General features: G+C 41.6%; 1 long non-coding RNA gene across 1 annotated transcript in view; it reads right to left on the bottom strand.

Annotated features, from left to right (window-relative positions):
- Window positions 1–1138: 1138 nt before the first annotated feature.
- The window catches only part of LOC114096759 (uncharacterized), a 39201-nt gene continuing 22845 nt past the window's right edge, over window positions 1139–17494 (bottom strand). The window contains exons 4-6 of the long non-coding RNA XR_011708902.1: window positions 12460–12552; window positions 2330–2430; window positions 1139–1373 (exon numbers count right to left, since the gene is read on the bottom strand). This is a non-coding gene — a long non-coding RNA (uncharacterized lncRNA). The remainder of the gene's footprint in view (window positions 1374–2329; window positions 2431–12459; window positions 12553–17494) is intronic.

Here is a 17494-nt window from a genome sequence, read left to right as displayed (position 1 = left end):
ACTTTTAAGAAATAGTAGAGGGCTGGGGATGTGGCTTAAGCGGTAGCTCACTCGCCTGGCATGCGTGTGGCCCGGGTTCGATCCCCAGCACCACATACAAAGATGTTGTGTCTGCCGAAAACTAAAAAATAAATATTAAAATTCTCTCTTTCTCTCTCTCTCTCTTAAAAAAAAAAAAAAGAAAAAAAGAAATAGTAGAGCTGGATTCAAACATCAACACACAATTCCAGAACCTGTGGTTTTTAAGTGATAGTGATAAATGGCCTTTCAAGGCCTGCCTGAGAGGTGGTGGCAATTATGGTAAGAAAAACAGATAAAGGTGCCTTTTAAAGGAATAGTCATTCTGGGCATAGTGGCTGAGAAAAGGGGTGAATTGTGACCTGAGTGAAAATAGTGGAGAAAGGTACTTCAAAGGTCAATATCTCCATAAAAACAACTAAAACTGTTTTTTTTTTTTTTTAAAAAAACTTGTCAGAATTTTTTCATAACCCTAGAAACCAGTTGAATGTTCACAGAAAAACAGTGGACACATACATATTCACAGAAACCTGCTGAATCCTGTAGAAGAGCAAGTTTATGGCATTTTATTTATTTATTTTTACACTTTAAATGTGGTAGCCATGAAAATAGGCTTTTATATTATTTTATTGATTTTTAAAAATAATAAATGACAGTGGAATGAATTACAATTCTTATTACACATATACAGCACATTTTTTCATATCTCTGGTTGTATACAAAGTATGTTGACACCAATTCGTGTCTTCATACATGTACTCTGGATAATGATGTCCATCACATTCCACCATCATTTCTAATCTCCTGCCCCCTCCCTTTCCCTCCCACCCCTCTGCCCTATCTAGAATTCATCTATTCCTCTCATGCTCCCCCTCCCTACCCCACTGTGAGTCAGCCTCCTTATATCAGAGAAAACATTCGGCATTTGTTTTTTGGGGATTGGCTAACTTCACTTAGCATTATCTTCTCCAACGCCATCCATTTACCTGTAAATGCTATGATTTTATTCTTTTATTGCTGAGTAAAATTCCATTGTGTATATATGCCACATTTTTTTAATCTATTCACCCACTGAGGGGCATGTAGATTGGTTCCACAGTTTAGCTACTGTGAATTGTGCTGCTATAAACATTGATGTGGCTGTGTCCCTGTAGTATGCTGTTTTTAAGTCTTTTGGGTATAGACCGAGGAGAGGGATAGCTGGGTCAAATGGTGGGTCCATTTTCAGATTTCCAAGGAATCTCCATATTGCTTTCTAATTGGCTGCACCAATTTGCAGTCCCACCAGCAATGTATCAGGGTCCCTTTTCCCCCACATCCTCTCCAACACTTATTGTTGTTTGTCTTCATAATAGCTGCCATTCTGACAGAAGTGAGATGATATATTAGAGTAGTTTTGATTTGCATTTCTCTAATTGCTAGAGATGATTAACATTGTTTCATATATTTGTTGATTAATTGTATATCCTCTTCTGAAAAGTGTCTGTTCATGTCCTTGGCCCATTTGTTGATTTGGTTGTTATTGTTGTTGTTGTTATTATTATTATTATTATTATTATTATTTTGGTGTTTAGCTTTTTGAGTTCTTTATATACCCTAGAGATTAGTGCTGTATCTGATGTGTGAGGGGTAAGAATTTGCTCCCAGGATGTGGGCTCTCTGCTTACCTCACAGATTGTTTCTTTTGCTGAGAAGAAACTTTTTAGTTTGATTCCATCCCATCTATTGATTCTTGGTTTTAATTCTTACCCTATAGAAGTCTTTGCCCAGCCCAAACACAGAAACTCTTTGTGTGTATTGCTGGTATCAAACCCAAGAACAGGTGCTAGGCCAACACTCTACTACTGAGCTACCTCCCCACACTTTGTGGCATTTTAACCTGCCTTAGTGCCATCTCTAGCTCTCCAGCTCAGTGTTAGCCTTGGAAATGGAAGCCTCCATCCTAATACCAGTACCAGAGGGAGTATCATGAATGTTACTTGGAAATATTTGTCCTTGATTGATCTGTCTGGTGATTCCCTTAAAAAATCAGCTCAAAAGGCATGGCTTATCTTGCCTCGTAACTTTCCTAGCTCCAAAGCCACTACCTGGGGTCATTTGTTGAAAACATAAACAAAGGCTAAATGTTTTAGTCTTTGCTGCCAAGGCAATAGATGAAAATAGGGGAAAATAATAGGTTAACCAAGTACCTTGGGAGCTAGCCTGAGGAATGAGATGCTTTGGAGACATTTCTGGGAACATACAAGCCCATCTTCATGCTCAGTGCCGTTCACCTGTTCGAGAAAAACCAGAGAAAGTTCAAAGCTCTCACCTCCAGTTGGTCTGTACAGACAGGCAGTAAAGGCCAAAGCGGAGTCGTAAACCACGTGGCTACATGTTGAAGGCATACCCCAATCAAGACACAGAATTTATCTGAAAAGACAGATTTTTTATTGTTGTGGTTATTGTCATTGTTCCAAGTGTTTAAGGAAATCTTTGTACAATCATTAGCTAAACACTAGCAGAGTAGCAGTGCCATTGGTTGCAAATGAAAAGAATATGGAGTTTGCAAAATTAGTTTAGAGAAGTCACTAAACAAACTTGCTGCAGGTATGGTACTTACAGAAGGCTAGACATGTAAATCAATAGAATAGAATTTTAAGTCCAGAAATAAACACATCCATTTGTGAACAACTGAGTTTTCAACAAAGTTTCCAAGATTATCCAGGGGTTAAAGGACAGTCTTTTCAACAAATGATGATGGACAACTGAATCGTCACATATCAAAGACTGAAGTTGGACCCCTACCTCACACCATATATAAAATTAACTCAAAAACAGATCAGGCAGGCCTAGATGTTGGAGCTAATGCCCACAGAACTCTTGGAAAGAAAAATAGTTGTAAATCATTATGATCTTGGATTAGGTTACAGCTTTTAAAATATTAAACAAAAAGCAGCAAGAGAGTAAATACACAATCTTGCACTTTAAAATTAAAAAAATTGGGTATCAAAGGGTATAATAAAGAAAGTGAAAGTAAAACCTATGGAATGTGAGAAAATATTTGTAAATCATTTATTTGAAAAGAGTCTAGTGGCCAAAATATAGAAACAGTCTTTAATGCTCCACAATAAAAAGACAAAAACTCAATTCAAAAATAGGCAAAGGACTTGAATACCTACTTGTGCAAAAAAGTCAATAAACGCATGAAAATATGCTCTAAGAATTAGGGATTAGACAAATGAAATTGAAAACTACAATAAAATACACCTTCACATCCACTAGCATGACTAAAATTAAAAAAAAAAAAAAAAGACAAAGGGCCAATAAGAGTTGGCAAGGATTTGGAGAAATGAAAACCATCACCCATTGTTGGTGGGAAGGTAAAATGGGGCAGCCAGAGTGGGAAAACAGTTTGGCAGTTCCTCCAGAGTTATGAAATGACCCAGCAATTCTGCTTTACTCTGGTCTTACAAAGGCCCAGGTGTTCAAGGCCCAGTCATCAGCCTGTGGGTCTAATAGGAGGCGGCAGAATCTTTAAGAGGTGGGGCCTAGAGAGGGGATGTCAGGTCACTGGGGGCCTCTAAGAGGAATATTGGGACCCTGCCCCCCTTCCCCTTGCTTTTTACTTCCTTGCTGCCATGTAGTGGACAGCTTGCCACAGGCCTAAAAGCAACAAATCCATCTGACACTGAATTGAAACCTTCAAAACGGTGAGCCAAAACAAATCCTATTTCAGCTTTTTAAAGTTGCTTATCTTAGGTATTTTGTTATAGTAATGCAAAGCTGACTAATATACACTTCTCAGTATATATCTAGGATAACTGAAAAACAAATTCACATGAAAACTTGTACACTAATGTTCATCGAAGCATTATTCATAACAGCCCCAGAGTGGAACAAATCAAAATCTGTCAGTTGATAAGGAGATAAACAAAATGTGGTATATTCATAAAATGAAATATTATTCATCTATAGGAAGGAATGAAGCACTGCTACATGCTACAATGATGATTGTAAATATTATGCTAAGTTGAAGATGTCAGATATAAAAGTTTACATACTTTATGACTCCATTTATAGAGATGCCCACAAAGACCAGATTCATAGAGACAGAATGTAGATTAGTAGTGCTAGGATTCGGGTATTTGAGAAGTATCGGTTTTCTTTTAAGGCATGGGGAAATATCCTAGAATTGGAGAATGGTGATGGTTTGTACAACATTATAAATACACTAAAAGTTACAAAACTGTACACTTTAAAATTGGTAAAATCATGAATTTTATGTTATATGGATTTGGTTAAAAAGGGGAATACATCAAAGATAAGTGCATTGATTGATAGTTTCCAGTCTAGGAGAATTAGTGAATAATCTCTCTTGACAAAGATGAATAAGTTTAGAAAGGAATCTTGAATTTTGAGGACAAATGGCAAATTTGACTTTAAACATTGGCTTCAAATTGAAAATTGCATTTGATTAGTAATTTGGCTTCTGATAGGTATCTAGTGAGATTTCAGGCTAGAAATAATATTTGGAAATGTGCAGCACAGAATGCAATGGAGTCTTGGGGCACAAGGTGCTCACTACCAAGAGGCACCCTACCGGCCCCTTCTGTGCGTATCACAGCCTGTTCTCTCTCCTAGAAGGCTAAATGCTTTAAGTTAACTCAATGCTCACCAACTTGAAAAATGCCCCACTCTGGGTTGGCAAGATGAATGGTAGTGCAGGGATGGGGTAATCCTATTTTTATTTGAAGCCTTCCAATCTGTAGTAAGACTTCTTGCTCACTTTTCCTCAAGGCAGGGACCAATCTTTTCTCTTTTTGGGGAGTGTGGGGGGGTACCGGGGATTGAACTCTGGGGCACTCGACCACTAAGCCACATCCCCAGCCCTATTTTGTATTTTACTAGAGACAGGGTCTCCCTGAGTTGCTTAGGGCTTCTCTAAATTGCTGAGGCTGGCTTTGAACTCGCGATCCTCCTGTCTTAACCTCCTGAGCCACTGGGATCACAGGCATGGGCCACGGCACCCAGCGGGACCAATCTTTTAATGATGAAAATCTTTTCACTTCCCTAAGCATTCAGACACCAAGAAATGATTGTGTTAACATTTGGTAAACACTATCCTTTGGGAATTTTAAGCAGAAGAGTGATGTGAACCAATTATGTTCCAAGAGATCCCTCTTGTTGCTATGTGGGAAATGGACCAGAGAAAGTATTTGATAAGATCAGCCGGTATAGTTCCCCCCCCCCCCCCGCCCCCTTTAGACAATGAATCTCCTTTGGAGATAAAATTCTTCAGTTTTTCTTTCAAAATCAAGTTCTCTGGTTTAAAGGTCAAGAAATACATACACACCTGAGTTAACACAGAATCCCTTTAGTTGATCCTTTTTATTCATCAGTGAAAATACCCATAAAAACTACATTTCACAGTTGGGTCACCAAAGAACTCTGACCTGTGCTGTGTGTGTGTGTGTGTGTTTAACAGTAAAAATGTTTATAGAAATGTCCAGGTATTATAACCCAACAGGGGAATCTACACACAGACTTTTGATTTCAGTTTCTCATTGCATTCCAAAATATGGCTTCTATGTTTCCTTTCACCGGGAGGAAACTTTGTGAAGGAGCAGACATACACAGTCTATATAGCTCTTACCTGGCATTGCAACAGGGTTGCTTCCATTTCTTCTAGTACAAGTCCAGGGAAGTGAAATACCAAGAAACCTGCCAGCAATACTTGGTAAGACATCGGGGGAGTCAATACTGTTGTACCTGCAGTTCTGATTAGCTACTCTGGTCATGTTTAGATGAGGCCCTCAGAGAAACAGGAACTTGAAAAAAAAATGCACATAGAGCTGCTAGAAACCAGGGAAATTTCTATACATTCACTTACTACCCATGATTACTGAAAGAAATGTTCATATAATATATATTATAAATATACATAAGATATATTAAATATACATAAGAAATATTCAGGGGCACACGCCTGTAGGGCCACCAACTTGGGAGGCTGAGGCAGGAGGATCGAAAGTTTGAGGTCAATCTGGGCAACTAGAGAGACCCTGTTTCAAAATAAACTAAAAGAAAAAGGGACTGGGATGTAGCCCCATGGCAGATCACTTGTCTAGCCAGGTTCAATTACCACTACTACTACTACAAAAAAAAAAAAAAAAAAGGAAATAAATATATAAGGCAGGTTTAAATCTTAGGTCTATAAGTGAACAAAGATGTCCCATACTATAAGTTTTTACATCAGAGAAATGTTCCTTTCACATTAAAAATCAAACAAACAAACAAAAAAACAGGAAAAAAATGCATTTACGTGGCTGAGCTGCAGGAGATCTGTACTGCTTCAAAGAAAAATTCCCCCAAATTTCCCATCTTCTGTTGACTCTTCCAAAATTTCACTTCTCTCCCCCAACTCCCTACTCAGCCTGCAGCTTCCTCTCTCGGTGAGCGTGCCTGGTACTTCATCCTGTAAACGGAGGCATCAGGCAGCTTCCTGCCCTTCCTGCCTCTCAGTTGGCACAAAGCTTTCAGCCCTGTGAGGAGGAGCCACCCAACCACATCCCCTTTAACCTCTATGCATCATCCCCAAGTGAAACAGCTGTGAGAGAGATTCCTATCTAAGTAAAGGGAATGCTGCCAGACACGGGTGGCTCACACCTGTACTCCCAGTGGCTGGGGAGGCTGAGGCAGGAGGATCAGCAAAAGTGAGGCGCTAAGCAACTCAGTGAGACCCTGTCTCTAAATAAAATACAAAATAGGGCTGGGGGTGTGGCTCAATTGTTGGGTGCCCCTGAGCTCCATCCCTGGTACCTGTGCCCCGCCTCACCCCCCCAAATTCCCCATCTTCTCTTTTCCAATTGTTTCTCTGGAAGTCAGTGGATGTTTTTCATCTCTTTGAATTTTGACTAACTGAATGTCTCAACCTCCACCACATCCAATTTTATTTCAGTCACTCACAGTTTCTTGGGGCTTGGTGATGTCACTCTTTGCAGATTTTAGATTTTTTTTTTTTTTTAGTTGTTGACGGACCTTTGTTTTCTTCATTTATTTATACGTAGTGCTCTGAGAATCGAACCCAGTGCCTCACACATGCCAGGCAAGTGCTCTACCACTGAGCCACAACCCCAGCGCCCCCACCCCTAGGTCTTAGATTTTTTTAGGTTCTTTATGGGTGCCTTCGAATCCACCTGAGTGTTGGGTGCCTCAGGGTCTGCCTTAGCTGACTGCTCTCCTCCCCTCTCCTTTTTCTCATTATCTCTTTTATTCTCATACTAGTGAGGTGAGGTGGTATTAGAGTTTGGATCCGGACTGTCTCTCAAAAGCTCATGTGCTGAAGGCAATCCAGCAATGTCCAGAGGTGGGGCTTTTAGGACATGATTGGAGTATGAGGACTCTGACCTTATTGGTGGATAATTCTTTGGATGGGTTAATGTGAATGGATTACAGGGTGCCCTTGGGAAATATATCTCATCCCTGGCCTTCTTCCTCTTCTCTGTCCTCCCCCCTCCATCTTTCTCCTGGCTGCTGTGAGCTGAACAACTTTCCTCTGCCATTTCCTTTCACCTCAGGCCCAAAGCAATGGAGCTGGCCTACCAGGGACTGCCACCTCGGAAACCACAAGCTTCCTCCTCTGAGTTGTTCCTTTTAGGTATTTTGGTCACAGTGAAAAGCTGACTAGCACAGATGGTTTCCAAATGGACATGTATCCCAGGATTTCAGACTAAGGTATCTTTCAGGGTCCTCTTCATAGAAGAGTTCAGATTCCTTATATGGAAGGACCTTGAGCTAAGAATGTAAAATCCCTAGCTCAGCATTTTCTTGCCCCACGTCTTCCAGCACACTCAAGAAGCAATCAATCCCACTAGAATTCCTATTTTCACTAAAATATCCTCTGACAGCAAATGCTTGCTCTTTTAAAGCTTTACCTTCTATGGCAGAAGTCAGCAAACTCTGCCTCCCAGACAGATTTGTCTTTCTTCCCATTTTTGTAAATACAGTCGTATTGGAACCCAGCCACACCCATTCATGAATTTATTGCTTTTGTGCTACAGCTAGAGTTGAATAGTTGCAGTGGAGACCATATGGCTTACAAAGACTGAAATATTCACTATCTGTCCCTTTTCAGAAGAAATTTGCCAACCCCTGTTCTGCAGGCATCTGATCAAAGGTGTCCACGTGTGCTAATTTGTGTAACTATCTGGCTGCTGAATGCTAGATAATACTAGCGTCCCCTTTGCCATCAGAAACAGGGCCATTCATACCTTTAAGTCTAGTATAAGCAGAGAACGAATCCCAGATAACCCAGAGCCTATTCACCCGTATGCTCCCGTACCTAGAGCTCCGCCATCGACCTTTTGGGTAGCAAACACTGTGGCTGTCGCTCCACCTCCACCTTCAGAGAGAAGGAAACTTCCAGCTTTTCTCTTCCTTTTCAAGATTGTTTTGGCTATTCAGGGTCTTAGTTCTTATTTTTGTTGTTTAGGGTTTTTTTTATAAAATGAAAATTAATTTTATTGTTAACAAAACAGTAAAAGGCAAATTTAATAGAAAACTGCATCCCCTAACGCCTCCCCATAACCAAAGCACAACCAATAGGCCCCCACTGTGCACTGAATGAAGTCCAAACTCTTCTGCAGGTCACTGAAGGTGCTCTGTGGCCTGTCTTCTGTAGGTTTATTCTTCCCTGTGTCAGCTTGTCCTTTCCTCTGTCTCTCACTTATTTTCTAATTTCCTCATTAATGCTCAGCTGCTTGCACTTCTAGTCACGGCCCATTCTCCTTATATTACTTTGCTTTCTCTGCCCAGAAAACCCCTCCCACATTTTGGAGATTGACTCCTCCCAGTTTTTCCTTTAGCTATTATGTGATAGGCTATCTTCTCCAAGAAACTTTCCCCCAACACCCAATTTCGGTTAAGATCTTCTTTTCTGAGCCCCAGCAGCCCTCAGTCTATGCTGTTTGGTTAAGACATTATATGACATCAGTTCTCTAGAAACTCTCTGAAGTCAGGAGCTAGTTCTCCCTCCTCGGCATCGTTTTCTTAAACTTTGAGTGGATAAACACAACTTTTGGCACACAGATAACTTGTGTTCAACTTAACAGAACTAAAATAAATTTTGTCTCTCTAAGTCCAGGGCCTGTTGCTAAGGGTTGGAATATTTCTTCCAGGGGCAAAGGGAAGCCCAAGTCGGGGAGATCCTCTAGTATCAGACTCAATCAGACTCACTGGGGTGTGGAGTGTATGAACACTGACAGGAATCTGAGTATCAGTTGACTTCCACAGAGTGGACTTGGAAAATTCCCCTGCTGCCAGGTCATTACACAGGACTTCTATTTAAAAAAAAAAAAAGTATATAAAGTTCAGGTCACTCCAAAGGCCACTGGGCAAAAGTCCAGTTCCTCTGTGGTGTAGTTGTCCTTTCCTGGAGGAATGCCAGAGGCCCTGGGAACCTTTTATTCTCCAGTGCTTTATGCAACTTCAGTTCTTGAAAATGTTTCTCCAAATGCCTTTTGATGACTGTAGACTTGCAACTGTTTTATAGATAATATGGTTTTAAACTCAAAGGATACCCATGGGCTTGGTTCCTGAGACAATCAAGATGAGCAAATATTTGTAGGACAAAATGTGTAGTGTAGGTGTCCACAGAAGGGCCAACCGGGATTCAGCGGCCAGAACGGAAGAGAGGCCTTCACCCGGGCTCCTCCCCACGCTCTGCTCAGAGCTGTTTAACACAAAAGGAACCAGGTAATGCAAAGTCCTCACAGTTGCTGTCTTGTCGACCAAAAAAGAAGGGAATGAGTAATGAGATTCCCAGCCCAAACCCTCCTTCCACATATGACTTGACAATAAATAAAAAAGCCACTCAGGTACAACTTGCTTGTCTGTAGTAGATACTTGATATGAAGTTCAACTTCAGAAGAGACTGAAGAACTTTTTTTTTTCCTTTGCCAAGGATTGAATCCAGGGCTTCACAACCACTAGGCAAGCACTCTATCCCTGAGCTACACCCCCCCACCCTAGGCCTGGAAGTATAATATTAATGTTTAGTACATTCAGATATGCTCAATTTTTGGATCTAATCATTCTTGTAAAAAATTGTGAACATGCCATATAAACTAACTAATAGCAAACAAATGGTCTGAAATCTTAAATGCTTAGGTATTTAAGGAAAGTATTTTTAAAAAATAGTAAGGGCACAGTGGGGGAATCCACTTGGATAAATGAATAGTAATTAAAATGATCCAACAAGAAAAGAGCACATCCATTTTCATCCTGGTTATCCCAGACCCCAAAGTGCCTCTTGTTGCTAATAACATTGTTTTAATTTTTCTTAAAGTTTCTGAATTCCAGATCAGCTATGCTTTCCTTAGACATTGTAAAGTAAGAGAGCTTCTCTTGAAAACAAAATATTTTTAGTAATTGTGAGTTCATACTACCTTCCTTCTAATTCTTTAAAATAATGTGTCAAAAAAGAAAGTCTGATATCCCTCTGGTGCCCTGGGATAGTTTGTCTTAAGACGATGTTTCAAAATACCCCTTAGACTTTTGAGGCTCATTGGCTTTGTTTTCCCAAAATGGAAAGTTTCCCCTTTAAAAAACAAGGTTCTATGAGCCTCTTTTTATGTCATAATTGCTGTTTACATGCCTGCCTGCATCCCTGGGCGATGCTTTGATGTCAGCGATTCTTCACTAAGCACTTGTGGAGAACTGTGCTGGGCTGGGGTCTATTGGTTAATCTGATGAAGGCATTTACTGAGCACCTATGCCCTGCTGGACGTTAGAATACAAAATGAAAAATACATTTCCAGAGTTCAAAAGACTCAGAATCCAGGCAAGGAAAGAGCCTGTGAGCAAATAAGCTCACAGCAACTTGAGCAGTCTTGTACTAGAGGTGAGTGTCTGGGGGAGAAGTGACAGGGAGCCATTGCTCTGAGAGTGCGGAAGAAGAACTTGACAGAGTGTCGGTGGTACGTGATCCCAGGCCTTGAAGGATGAGTGCCATTTTACCAGTTAAAGAAGAGTCAGGAGGGGAGAGTGGGAAATTAAGTTGGGATAGACGAGTTGGTTCCAGGAAAACGTGACCACCGGTGGAAGAATTTGAAGCTGAATTGATAATTAATCAACAAGTAATCAACCGTAGGCTAAGGAGCAGAAGCAAGGCATGACCTGGGAGTTATCTAGGGAAACTTAGACACGGCATGTTGGTGACAGAGAAGTTGGCAGGTAGGTCCTGCAGCACCAGTCAAATGGAAGGTGATCAAGACTGGAACTGGGGGACAAAAGAAGGAGTGGAGATGTAAGGAAGGTACCCCAGCAGGAAGGGACCAGGCTTGCCACGGAAAGAGACAAATAAATGTTTGTTGAGAAAATGATCAATTTTTTAAATGAATGATTAAACAGGACTTCTTGATGTTTTAAAAAGCTGTGAACATGAAACACGAGTCCACTCTAAGGATTTGAATGCGAATGACAAAAAAGGATGGCTTATTGCTGCATCGATGGGTGCTGGAGGGATGAGAGATGAAGTGGATTCAAAGACTTCCTGGGTATGATGGTGTGCACCTGTAATCCCAGCTACGTGGGAGGCGGAGGTAGGAGGATTGCAAGTTCAAAGTCGGACTTGGGCAACTCGCTGATATCCCATCTCCAAACAAAAAATAATTTTAAAAAAAGGGCTGAAGATGTAGTTCAGTGGTAGAGTGCTTGCCTATCATTCACAAGGCCCTGGGTTTGATCCACAGTACAGGAAAAAAAAAGAAAAAAGAAAAAAGAAAAGCAAAGAAATTAACTAGTCAGTGTCAACTCCTGCAGGGTAAAGTTTTGCTCCTTCTTCTGAGTACAGACATGACTTAGTATACAGTAATTTATTAGTAAATGTTAATAAGTCAATAGTGCAAGTAAACAGGGGAAATAAGGGCATGGCTTTTGACCTCTCTGGTGACCTTAGATGGCTCATATGAAGGAGCCTTCCCAAGCACTGTTTTTTTAACCTCTTCAGCCTCAGTTTCTTCATCTAAAAGACTCAGAAGGTGACCTGTACCTGGCTAACATCATTTTAGTGTTGATCATTAGTGACTCTGTATTCTCTTGCTGATATTGATGTTCCTTCTCCTTCAAAACAACTTAAAAGATAAAAATCCAATTCTTAAGGCCTATCCCTTCCCTCCAATATGAGCTGAGGAAATGAGTGTTTGAGGCACCGAGAATCTAAAGGGCTTGGGAGCTGCAGGGCTATGTCTGGTTTGGAGGATCCCATGGCCATAAATGGAATGGTGTTTGGAGTGTTGTTTTTGCCATGTCTCCTGGACTTAAATGGAACTAAATTCTCTTGCAAAGATGGAGAGGAGAGGAGGGGGTGCCTGGGCTGGGAGCTGGCTGCTAGTCTGTGCACTGGAGGTCCAAGTTCAGATATGCTTGCGGGAAAGCTTCAGTTCAATTTTCTGTACTCACACAATGAAGCTGTTGTGTCCAGAGGCTGGAGAAGGCAGCTGGATTTCTCGAACTCAATGGCCAGCATCTTTTTGATTCCCTTTTGATTCTCCTCTGTTGGAGACATGATCCATAGGACACAAGTATTTCTATTAGGTCAGTCATGCTGTAAATTCTAGGTAACAAGCAGCATATCATGAATAGACGTCGACAGCTCCAGGCCCTGGCGAGGTGCTGAGCAATATGTGAATAAAAGCTTTGGGTAAAACAGGAGTAATTAACACTTTCCCTCCCTTTAAACATTCGCTCTGCCTTTGGTTGACCATTTTAGGAGGGTAGGTTCCTGGACTGCTGGGTCCTTTTGCTGTGTTAGCTTAATTTTGTAAACTACCCCTCCAGGAATGTGCTGAATAAATGCCCATCTGATTGCAAAAGGCCAGAGGGATTTCTGTGCCTACTGCTTATAAGATCTAATCAGATGGTTCCTGAAATGGCTCTGGCCCTCTCTTTGGGAACAATTTCTAGAGTGAGACTTTTTTCTTCCCACTAAGCCTCTTGGTGGGTGATAGTTGTTTTTTTTTTCAATTGTTATTTCTTTATTTATTTTGGAGACCAGGGATTGAACTCAGGGGTGCTTAACCACTGAGCCACATTCCCCAGCCTGTTTTATTTTTTATTTTGAGACAGATTCTCACTAAGTTGCTTAGGGTCTCGATAAATTGCTGAGGCTGGCTTTGAACTTGTGTTCCTCCTGCCTGGGCCTCCTGAGCCATTGGGATTACAGACTTGTGCCACTGTGCCCCATTGCAATTACTTTTTAAACAGAGTGAAGCTTAAGCAAATGGGCACCAAAAAAACAAAAACAAAAACAAAACAAAACAAAAAAACTGGGGTTTAGAGGTGGGAACTGGTGGATGTACTTAGATACAGTAATAATAGTGGACATTTATCTGTGACTCTGGCTAGGCACTATTAGATGAACTTTATGAATTTAATTTATTCAACCTTCAGTGTGACTCTACAAGTATCATTATCTTCATCACCTTAAAGAGGAGGAAACTGAAGGCACAAAGGAGTTCAGGTGGTTGGACCTGGTACTTATAACCAGATACTCATTTCCTCTGAGCAGGGTATCCCCCTAGCTTTTAGGCCGCTTGGTTTCCTGACAGCTATGTTGTGGTTTGGTTCTCAATATAGTTTTTAACTCCTCATTGACTTGGTACTTTTATTCCCCAGCATAAGCAGAAAGTCATGAGAGAGGAAATAGGGGGAAGAGTAAGGGAAGAATCCATGACAGCTTATCCACACTCACACACGGGCACACACCCCGTGAGTGTGCACAACAGGGGCACACCCACACCCACACCCACAATCTGGTCCCTTGATTTCATCTTCTCATTCCTCATGGGCTCCCAGAGGCTCCTTTCCTGCCAGGTTATACATAGACCTTCCCTGAGGGATCAGTTCTCCCCACTCCAGGTCATGGGAAGGGGCAGAAAGGCGATGACTTCCTTTCGAAGGGCCCCGTCGGAAAACCATGTTTGGAGAGGAACACATAAAAATTGATCAGTCAGAATAGCAACCATAAATCCCAACCTCTCAGAGTGCCGCAGTGCGGCCAAGGGCTCTCAGATCACAGAAGGAAATCAGGGCTATCCTGTAGGAGGTCAGTGCTGAGAAAAGCAAACACTAATTCTGATGTGTCTTCCCGACGTGTACGTAAAACCAGCCAGGACCACGAGAGCATCATCTTGGGACATTTTGTGAGATGCTGTCATGCATGAAAGGCCTTTCTTGAGTTCTGAATTCAAAAATAGCTCCAACTTTTATAATCATACCATTGAAGACCATGTTGTCATTGTAATTAATACGGTTATATGAATGTTGAAAGCTACCCGTGATGTTTAGTAGATGATATAAGCTTGAAGAACAGTATTTATAGAATGGTTTTATTTGTGTAACAAAAAGGAAAATACATATAAAATGCATTATCATCATCATCATCATCATCATCATCATCATCATCACCTATACAGTGCTTATTATATACCAGGCATTATTCCAAGTGATTTAATTTTATCAACTTATTAATCTTCAGAACAACTCTATGACATAAACACTAATATTATCTCAATTTTGCCTGAGGAAATCAAGGCATGGCCAGGTGTGCCTGAAGTCTCAGTTATTTGGGAGGCTGAGGTGGGAGGATTGATTGAACCCAGGAGTGTGGGACCAAAACTCAAAAAGAATTCAAAAAAATGAAAAACTATAGAGAAGTTAAGTAACTTGCTCAAGGTTACCCAACTTCGTACATGGCTAACTCAGAAGTCCATCCAGGTGCCCTGATTCTCAAGTACCTATTATTAGGCAATATGCTGGGCTATAAATGGTGTGTAAGCAGAGAACAATTCTAGATAGGTCCACAACAAACCGCTAAGAATGATTTGCCTAGAAGGTGTGGAAATGGTGGGTGGGATAAAGGACAGGAAGGGATATCTTATTTTTATAGCATGCACTTTATACTTTGGGGCGGTATTCTTTAACTATTTAATTGTTCACAATTTTAACAATGCATTAAGGGATACAGACTGGAATCTGTGGGGATCCAACAGATTCCGTTTCTAGGAGGAGGGGAGAACTGGGCTGGGTTTCTAAGAGGCAAGGAAAGGGTAGGAGAAGACTTAGAGAAGAGGGAGAAGAGGCTGAGGCCGAAGAGGAGGCATCAAAGAGGGGAAAGAATTGAAATGTGTGTCCACGTGTGGCAAGGAATATTGGCTATTTAACGCAGCTTTAATGATCCACATTTGAGTATAAAGTCTCAACGGAGGGAGACAAACCTGTGTTCTCCAGGAACAGAAGTGAAGAATTTTTCAGTTAACAGTAATTGAAATCCTTTTGCGGGGCAGTCGGAGGGTCCTGGGGAGAATGGCAGCCATAGCAGGCTCCTGAGAGCTATCCTGAGAACAGGGTTCTGTTTTGAGGGGAAGGTTGCTGTTTTAATGCAGCAATGAGCTCTTTGTCTCTGAAAAAGACAAATTTGGATGGATCCTCTTCTCTGCAGAGCATTATGGATAAACAGGGTTGCCCACTACTGTCTGGCCCACAAGAGCAGGGATCACACTTGAGCTGTTGGGACACCTTGCTGGTCTGCTCACAGGCATCTCCGAGTTGGGCCCACCCTGGCAGATCTCAGTAGCTCTTTGACCACTTATAGCCCACCCACCTTCACCCTTGAACTAGACTGAGGTTTCTCAGAAGAAGGAGCATGCTATTTCCTTTAGTATCAATACAGGGCATTCCATTTATGTATGAAGTGTCAAAATACATTCTACTGTCACATAGAACTATTTAGAACGAATAAAAAATATACATTAAAAAAAGCCGGGCACTGTGGCGCATGCCTGTAATCCCAGTGGCTCAGGAGGCTGAGACAGAAGGATTGTGAGTTCAAAGCCAGCCTCAGCAAAAGTGAGGCACTAAGCAACTCAGACCCTGTCTCTAAATAAAATACAAATAGGGCTGGGATGAGGTTGGGTGTTCCACGGTTGAGTGCCCCTGAGTTCAAACCCCCCTGCCCAAAAAAAGACAGGGCAGTGATGAATCCCCAATGGTGTGCCAAAGCCTCCTTCATCCCTACCAGCGGCACTATTGTAGGAGATTCTGAGTCTCTGGAAAAGGTGGGTTTGAAATGATGGCAGGTCCAAGGACAGCCATCCCCACTTAGAATACTTCTGACAATTTTGGTTTTCTGAAGACTTGGACATGGTTTATTTGGACAAATGAAAAGATGCCACTTCCAGATGTTCTTCCTGTGGTCACTGTTTCCTCTCCATGTAGCTACTCTGATAGTGATTACAACTGTAATGAGTGAACATTATGTGCCGGGAATCATATTACACACTTCTCGCAACAAAATGCTACCATAGGGAAGATTATCACCATTTAATAAATGAGATCAGAGAAGTCAAGAGTTCTCTCTGGGGCCACCTGTTTGTGGTTGTTGGGGGATCTGAACCTAGATCTGTTCAACTCCAAACCTGGTAACTTTATACATTATGTTAGATTACCTTTTCAAATGCAAATAGGAACTATTTTCTAACCGAGCAGCTCCCTAGGAAATAGGTGAAGAGAGCTATAACATAAACAGACTTGCATCTTGTGGAACCTAATGTCTCAGATTCTTCTTCTCTTACCATGTATGAATGGCACTTGCACATGTGTCTTTGAAAGCTACGTTTACTCAGCTACTAAATATCCTGAGGAGCTAGAAGAGTTCTTATGTCCTCAGAGATTCTCATTTGTGCCTAAGATATAACTCTAGCACTAAGAAGGATTTGCTCTGACTGGGTTCAGAGATCTGTAGAACAAGCCAAGCAGATCTGACCTCTTTCCCACTCCAAGTCCATGGCTGGCTCTCTGAGCTCATCACCACCCGAAAAGAAGGTACAGTGAAAGAAATATTGACGCTCAGTCAGGGTTGATAAGCATCTGAGAACTGCTCCTCTGCTGATAGAATTTCCTCCTGGTAAAGGGGATCTGTGTAGATTGTTTTGGCTCTTGGTTCTGCACCATTTCTCATTTTTTCTTTTGTACATGATCTTAATTATTTAAGCTACTTGAACACAAGCCCAACCTTTGCATAATTACTGACTCCCTGTTATGGTTTGGATGTGAGGTGTCCCCCCAAAAACCCACATGTGAGGCCATGCGAGAAGGAGAAATGATTGGGTTGTAAGAGTCTTAACCCAATCAGTGAATCAATCCCCTGACAGGGATTAACTGAGTGGTAACTGAAGTGGTAGGGTGTGGCTTTTGAGTATATATTTGCATCTGGAGAGTGGAGTCTCTGTCCCTCTGGCTTCTCATCACCATGTGAACTGCTTCTCTCTGCCACAGTCTTCCGCCATGTTGTTCGGCCTCACCCTGAGCCCCAAGGAATGGAGCCTACCTTCTACGGACTAAGACCTCTGAAACTGTGAGCCCCCGAATAAACCCTTTCTCCTCTACAATTGTGGTGGCCAGGTTCTTTAGTCACAGTAGCAAAAAAGCTGACTAA

The sequence above is a fragment of the Marmota flaviventris genome, chromosome 10, assembly GCF_047511675.1.
Source record: "Marmota flaviventris isolate mMarFla1 chromosome 10, mMarFla1.hap1, whole genome shotgun sequence".
Classification (NCBI taxonomy): Eukaryota; Metazoa; Chordata; class Mammalia; order Rodentia; family Sciuridae; genus Marmota; species Marmota flaviventris.
Note: the sequence above shows the minus strand (reverse complement) of the source record. Positions and strands in the feature narration are given on the sequence as shown.